Below are 8,553 nucleotides of genomic sequence, written 5' to 3' on the forward strand. Positions count from 1 at the left end.
CGATAAATAAAATTGAACTATCAAATACTAATATTATAAAAATACGACTAATTATTAAATACAACTAAGACGGCTAATTATTGTAAATTACTAATTTAAATGAGCTATAAACAATGAAACGCACAAAATCGAGTTAAATTAAGAGAATAATACGGAGCTAAATCGTCCTTAAATAGGACGATATCAACTGTACTGGATGTGCCTTACTCATAAGGAATTAAGCAACCTTGACAACATTGTAGAACATCAGACAGTAGAAGTACCTTAATACTCTTATATCATTAGCATAATACTTGTAGTACACCGATGTAAAAGCTCATGAGCTCACTCGAGGCAAACATAACATAGGTTACAAATTATGCATAGCAGTAAGTAGTAACACATAAAATATACGCCCTCGTATTCTAAATAACCTTCCTTATCTCTTTTTTCGTCTATTCACAAAACTTTCCCTATCTTTCTTTTTTTTGCTAAAGTTTTATGTTTATTTTATTCATCTCAACCCCACAATACCCATACTTTATACTTATTTTAATCACTTCACTCTAGACCTGTAAAAGCCTGACCCGACCCGAAAACTGATCGTAACTCGACCCGCAAATAACCCAGTTTTTTCAACCTGAACCCGTTTTGACCCGTAATAGCGGGTCGAAACCCGACCCGTAAGGGTTGACCGTAGGTCAAAGCAATATATCTTCCTTAAAATTGATAATGTCAAATACCATCACCTCGAATATTATGCCACGTCATCACATTAAAGTGTGTGTCACCTCGTCACTTTCACCATATTACGTCGATCCATATTCTAAGTCAGCACTGGCATGTCATCATTTCCAGCGACATGCCACGTTATCACCTTGAAGTGTGTGCCATGCCATTACTTTCATCGGGTTACATGGAACTGCATTCCACGTCAGCACGGCCACGTCATCACTTCGAAGTGTGTGTCACACCGTCACTTTCATCGTATTACGTGGAACCGCACTCCACGTCAACACTGCCACCTCATCACTAGACCTGGCAAACAGATCGGGTCGTGTCGGGTTCGTGTTCGTGTCACATGTAAACGGGTCACAAACCCTTCAAACCAAACCCGACCCGTTTAAATCTCGTGTCGTGTTCGTGTCGACCCACTTACATAAATGGGTCATCAAGCCTCAACCCTAACCCGCTAATATCGTGTCGGGTTCGGGTCGTGTTTTCGTGTCATGTCAATATTTGGAAAGTTTTAAGTATATTTATGTGATGAAAGATAAAAAAAATTAGGATTAATTTATTAAACAGGTCATTCGTGTCGGGTTCGTGTTTAGAGAGCTCAACCAAAACCCGACCCAATTAAATATCGTGTCGTGTTCGTGTCGACCCACTTACATAAATGGGTCATTGAGCCTCAACCCAAACCCATTAATTTCGTGTCGGGTTCGTGTCGTGTTTTCGTGTCGTATCATTATTTGCCAGCTCTACTCATCACCTCGGATCACATGCCACGTCATCATTGTCATCTTATTTGAAACTTACTGTCGTACTTGGCGAGTTAGTGGGGGTAATGATGATGATGATGACGAGGTGGAGATAGCGAGAATGGTGACAATTAAGTTGACTAACACGAGCAAGAGGAGACAAAACGTATAAATGGTAGGAATTACGATAAAGAAGTTTTAAAAAATGACATAAAAAGATCTCGATCGACCCGTTTTTTTACCCGAACCCGCCCCAAAACCCGTATCAAGCCGTTCGTATAACGGTGTGATATTGAATATATTAAGCAAAATATGTTTAATCTTACTAATATCATATATATTAAACTAGATAATAATAAAAATTTAAGAATAATTATGTGTTTCTAAGTAAAATTAAAGAAAATGATATTTTTTAAAAAGAGGTTAATCTAACTTTCTTTCAAATCTTATACCTAAAATAATATTTTTTCTAAACTTGATACCAAATCTTAAAAAAAAGTCGTAAGTTGACGATTTTGCCCTTGCTAATTTGATGGTTTTTAGTGTTGGTAATCGTGGATGTGTAGGTTAATAGGTGGGGGAAAGGATGATGATGTTTAAATAGTAAGGGCAAGATCGTTAATTCAAGGTTTTTTTCGAGATTTGGTATCAAGTTGAGAAGAAAATGTTATTTTTAAGTATAAGATTTTAAGAAACGTTATCTTAAGTATAAGATTTAAAAAAGAGAGTTATTTAAGGTATAAGTTATCAAAAAACCCTAATAATAATAATAATAATAATAATAATAATAATAATTGATAAGACATATAATGTAACCTTAATTAATAATAAAACTCTAAGACCCTCCTCCGTTAATTTTCCTTATCTTCTGAGCAACAGTATCATCATCATCATCATCATCATCATCATCATCATCATCATCATCATCATTATCATCATCATCATCATCATCATCATGGGTGGCGATAGCAGCATAATCATCTTCTTCTCCTTTTTCACTACCCGCAGCCGTCCCACCACCCACTATTATCATCACCACCTTTTTTCTTCATTATTTTCATCATCTTCACCACCAGCACCAGCCCAACACCTCCAGCAGAATTACCACCATCACCCAGGCGCGGATCCAGGAATTAAAAGTATGTTGGGCTAGGCCGAAGTCGGTGGTCATTAGTTATGGAAGTCGTAAGGTTGTGCGTATAAAATTTTTTTCTTTAAAAATGATATAATATTGAAGTTACGGGATATCTAATAAAAATATGAGTAAATATTACAAAATATATGCTCGTATAAATTTTTTTACAATGCATTTCATATTTCTCTTAATCATTTTACTACGCATTTACAGTTCGTAATGTGACGAACAATTTAATTACATAAATTATAGAGTAAGACTGTCTCATACTATGAAACAGTCCATGTTTTTAAGAAAAATATTCACTTAATGATAATAAATAAGTGATTTTTAATACAATGGGATTGACTCATAGTATAAAATCGTCCTTCATAATTATTGATTTCCCTTTTTTTTGAAGAAACATAACTATTGATTTAATTAAGGAGCAACTAACAATTTACAATTGCCAATATGTGTGGTGATGAACAACTAATATATTAAATACATATAGCTGTTAAAAACTGAAAATGTGTTCGCATATATAGTTTGTGGAAAAAAACAAAAAGATAAAAAGTGTTAAATACATAAATGTTTTAAAAAGAAACAAAAATATGCTCTAACAAAGGTCGAACCTGCGTCGTTAGACCAAAAAATCTTCAATTGTTTTGTTTATACCAGCTAGACTACTTTGCATCATTGACTACATTGTAATATATTTGGTTTTATTTCTGAAATTAGGTTGGCTGTAGCCTATACAGCCCAATAGCTAAATCCGCCCTTACCATCACCACTTGCATCACCTCCTTCTCCTCTGCCTTCTCATCCTCATCTTCTTCTTTTTCTCCACATCATCTGTCTTCTGATCCTGATTCTTCTAAGTTCTCCTGCGATGACGGTGTTTCAGGTTCAAAATCTGAAAGAGCGTCGTTACTTGGATAGTCGTCGACATGGTATGCGGAGACAAAAGACTCTGATATGGGAAATAATAATTTGCTTCATCGCCAGACATGCTGTGGAATGTGTTTCTTGTGATCTTAATCAATTCTATAATATAAATAGTGTAAAATGTAATGTACTAGCGTTAGAGAGTATGAATGTATCATGCATGATATGATATTTGAAAGGGTCAATAACTAACGAATTATACAATCTCTGCTATTCCCAACTTCTACAGTACTACATTGCTACTCATGCTCTATTTATTTTTACTCATACTCTGCATGTTATCAATCTATAGCTAACGGATTTTATAAACTCTCATTTTTATTTGGGATATGTTGGTTTTACTTATACTTATGTAAAATTAAACTTAAACACTAATATGTAGTGATGAGACGATATTTGTATCGCTAATTCTTGTTTCAGATGACCATTTTTTGTCTGAAGTTTCAGACGGATATATGTGACCCTTTTATATTAAACTAGCTCTATTATCCGTGAAATTCACGGAACTGGTTATGTTGTCACATTGGTGGTGCTATGAAAGCCCGGATTGACGATCACAACGGGCTCTGGTGATGAAAGACCTCGTAAGAAAACCTTTTTAATAATCAGTGCGCATATCATCAAAGATATTTATGTTATGTATATATAGCCACAATTTACTAAACCTGTCACGGATTATTGGTATTTTGCCACGAGTATTGTTACATTTGTTAGTATTTTCCTACGATTATTGTTATTATTATTGTTATTGTTTTTGTTAACTTTGATTTTGTTTTTCCTCGTTTTATTTTATTGTATTTCCTCTGTACCGACAATTTGTTTATCTCTTATTGTTCTTTCATTAAAAACAGTTAGCTACGTAATTAATTCAATCTAAAAGAAGTTTTTCGAAATAAAAATTTTTATATTTTTTTTGCGAACTATAATTCAATGTAGATTGAATGATTAACATTATTTTGAAAAGAACATGGTTGGTATAAGTTATAATGATACCCACCATTATAAAAGGGTAATGAAAGAACATGATGAGAATTATAAACGTGGAATACATAAATGATGATTTTGTCAGTAAAATTTATACTAACAATAAAAACCTAAAATTTATGTAATATTTGTTTTGATGTATTTACTTTTAGAATGAGAAACCTGTAAGATTAACTTTATGATTTCGATAATAAAATCAGTCTCAAAAATCAATATAGACTTGAATTAATTCAACCTTAATATAATCAATAGACGGAATAAAGGACTAACCTTGGTCCATGTCTCATAGACGCACTCAATACAATAGTATGAAGTATAAGATGATTTATTCTCCTCCATAGCCCTTTCCTTTGATGTTCTTTGATGATGGAGAAAGAAACTGTCTTCAGCTTTCACTTTTTACAGTACGTTTGTTTTGTGTTTTTGTCAGGATGATTAATCAAATTATTTTAACTACTAAAATATATGTAATGGGTTACGTATCTTTTCGCCTAATCAAACCCGATCGTACCTCTTCCTGAAAGATGACATATATTAGAGTAAGGTAATAACGAATAAGAATTCCCTAATTTTAATTACATTAATCAAAACCGATCCATCACGGTGTCATCTTTTATATGGGTCACCCGAATATTATTAAATATCTTAATATTCTCCCACTTAGCCTTTGTGTTGACTTGATGGTTCAATAACTATAATGTGCACTATTATGTTAAGCTCACTAACTTTTATATACTTAATCGAATTAGAACTAATTGGATCATGGCGGTCACACGTCATTTATTAATCGACATGATTCCTTCCATGTATCACATATCAATTCCAAATCTAAGTCACCTTTAATTTGAGAAGAACATTAATTCTCACAATTAGTCACATGTAATCTAATAACTATAATGTATACATCTACTATAATGACTAACATGTCTGTTATAACAGCAACAATACTATAAGGTAGCATTTGAGAACACGGAATTGATTTCGTTTTCATGATTTCAATTGCAGAAATTCAAATGTTTGAATTCAATTCCAATTCCAATTCCAAAATTGCGTTTGGGAAACCCATGGAATTGGAATTGGAATTGGAATTAAACTTGGGCGAGACGGATATGGCTCGAGGTCATTGGATGTTTTATATTTGAAAAACTTAAATATTGTCTCGAAAAATATTTGCGATCGGAAAAAATATCATAAATAAAAATATTTTGATGAAATTTTCATCACAAAATAAAACGTAAGAAGTGATGGAATTGAAATGACTATCATATGGTAGGCATTTAAGAACCTCAAATTTTAACTAGCTTGGAATTGATAAGGAATTGAGTCAATTCCAATTCCAAATTCTAGGCGTTCCCAAACACTTGAAATGTCTCAATTCCGGAATTCAATTCCAATTCAAGGTTCCCAAACATAGCATAAGTGAATTCTAGATGTCACATTTATTACAAGCATATTAACTTTATAATAACAAGGCCTTTGATACAACACTCATGCGTTCTACATGGCCAATGAACGCCTTGGGTGGCAATCCCTTAGTTAATGGATCTGCTACCATCTTATCCGTGCTCAAATGACATTCTTTGCTTCTGTACCTCATTCTTGACCAATAAGAACTTTAGGTACTCGATCGAAAGTTTTTGCTAGAAGTTACACGATAGAGGAGTTTTAATGTACTCGATCGAGTATTTTTCTTATTAACACGAGATTTTATTCCGTGATTAGTTAATCTTTTAGTTAATAAATGCTTTCCTATATAAGGTGAAGGCGGTCATTAGGTTAAACTATCACTTTACACTCTATTATTCTCTTAATTACTCTGTTAAGCAGACTTCTACTTTCTCTCTTTTGGGCAACGTTGCTCTTGCTCTCTTTTTCTGGATCTTATCTTTGTAATCCTTCTTCACTCTTCACTCTTAATTTAATTCTCCTTGTCTTCTCTTAATTGCTCGTTCCTTTAATCTTTCTATTATATCTTCTACTAGTTTATTCAATGTTGTTATTGTTTATGTCATTAATAGCATGAGTAGCTAAATTCCCTTATGTTAGGATTAGGGGAGCCATGGTAGTTAATTGACGATGTTGTGAATAAGTTAGATGATTGATTGTGAGAACTGTTTTATGACAATATAACTGTAATCGTTTAGTTGAGTGCACGCTTCTAAACTCGTTAAATTGGTTAAATTCAATCGTAGATCGGAATATTGGAATGAACAGACTTGTTATGAACAGTAGACTACCGTAATGAGGACGGAAGTTAAGTTAGTTGTATTCTAGAGTGGATAACGGACCGAAAGGACCTTTCCCTTACCCTTCTCACATTAGATCGTCTGAGCTATTTATGACTAAGTTAATTAATTGCCATGGTGAACCGAATTCCTAGCATACATCTCTTTATCTACTCTCGACCCTTACTTTTATTAGTTTAGTTAAATTACTCAAACCCCCAAATTGTGACCGTAGACAGACTGAATTAACGAGTAGATAGTGACCGCCTCCCTGTGGAGATCGACCCTACTTCCACTGACTTCTGTTAGTAGTTTTAAGTATTTATTTTTGATACTAAACGACAGTATCAAATTTTGGCGCCGTTACCGGGGAGGCAACTATTTTATTTACTTGTTTCTTTTTGTCTGTCTCTAGCCTCAAGGAATTTATTCCTTGAGGCAGTTCTTATTTTTTTCCTTAGTGTTGTTTTGATAGGCCCTACAGGTTGTACCTAGACAGTTCTAGGTAAAAGATCATCAAAGGAAAGGCTTGAGTACCTTTGATCTTCCACCTATGTTCCATCCCATGGCACAACATGTGGTTTATTGTGAGAGATGTGGTGTTGCGGGGCACAATGCTGTTATTTGTTTGGCAGAGAACGACGAAGTCTATGCGTTTAGGCAGCATAGACAAGCTAGTCATTCCTTTACATATGTGCCGCCACATTCGCTTCAGCAACGAAGTTGTCAAAAGCCTCCATTTATCTGGCCACCGCAACAATAAACCCCTCCTCCCGTTAAAAAGAATGAAGAAATTGCTGAGTTGAAGTCTTTGGTGAAGGCACTTGCACTTCAAATACAAGAAACTGAGAAATGTAGAAAGGCTCACCTCAAGCTACTTGACTCTCAACTAGCTCAATTAGCTACCGAGTCGGATTCTAGGAACTCAGAGACGGTATATGCTATTTGTACCGAAAGTAGTCTGTCCCATGAAAGACCCGAGTTGTCTACTGATGATGAAGATATGTATGACTCGGAAATTGAAGGTGTTAATGAAGAATAAACATTTCTCGAATACTTCACCACGGTTCAACATCAAAAATTCGATCGAACTAGCTACAGTGTTCGATCGAGTACATTATATGAGGAGGAGTTCGATCGAGCAGATTCCACCACTCGATCAAACAGTTTGTATGAGGAAGACCTCGACCGAACACCCCATACTGATCGATCGAGTACTACTAAGGAAGAAATCACTCGATTGAGCACTATTCATTCTCGATCAAATGATTTAGCTGTGAACAGTGTTGACTTGTCATTTACGCCTATTCCGGATGACGATGCAAAAGAAGACAATGGTTATGGTGAATCTCTCATCTGGAAAGCCGAGCTGGATGCTTTAGAGGCAGCGGTTTACGGGATAGAACCCACAAAGAAAGGGAATGAGAAGGTAGCTGAGTCAGGGAATGCTCTTAGCACGGGTAAATTACTCTTTTGTCAATGATTCCGACGTTCGGAGCGACCAACCCGAGGTAATTAACGATAATTTTATTATTATTGGTATAAATAGTACACTACCTCATAAGACTTATGCTTTATGTTTCAATACTCCACCCCCTCCCAGTTGAACGAATAAGTTAATAATATTTCACCATATTTGTCATCGAAAATTTGTTAGTCTGAGACGGTACTTCAGATTGCTCTTATATGCTCCTTTTCTATTTTGGTGCCACTTATGTTCTTGTGTAGCACATGCGCTGGTTTATGATCTCATGCTAAGAGCTTTGGGTTCCTTTGATTGTGACCAACTGGAGCAACTGGATAAAGAAAAGATGGTCGAGCT

Source organism: Silene latifolia, unplaced genomic scaffold (assembly GCF_048544455.1).
Source record: "Silene latifolia isolate original U9 population unplaced genomic scaffold, ASM4854445v1 scaffold_187, whole genome shotgun sequence".
Lineage (NCBI taxonomy): Eukaryota > Viridiplantae > Streptophyta > Magnoliopsida > Caryophyllales > Caryophyllaceae > Silene > Silene latifolia.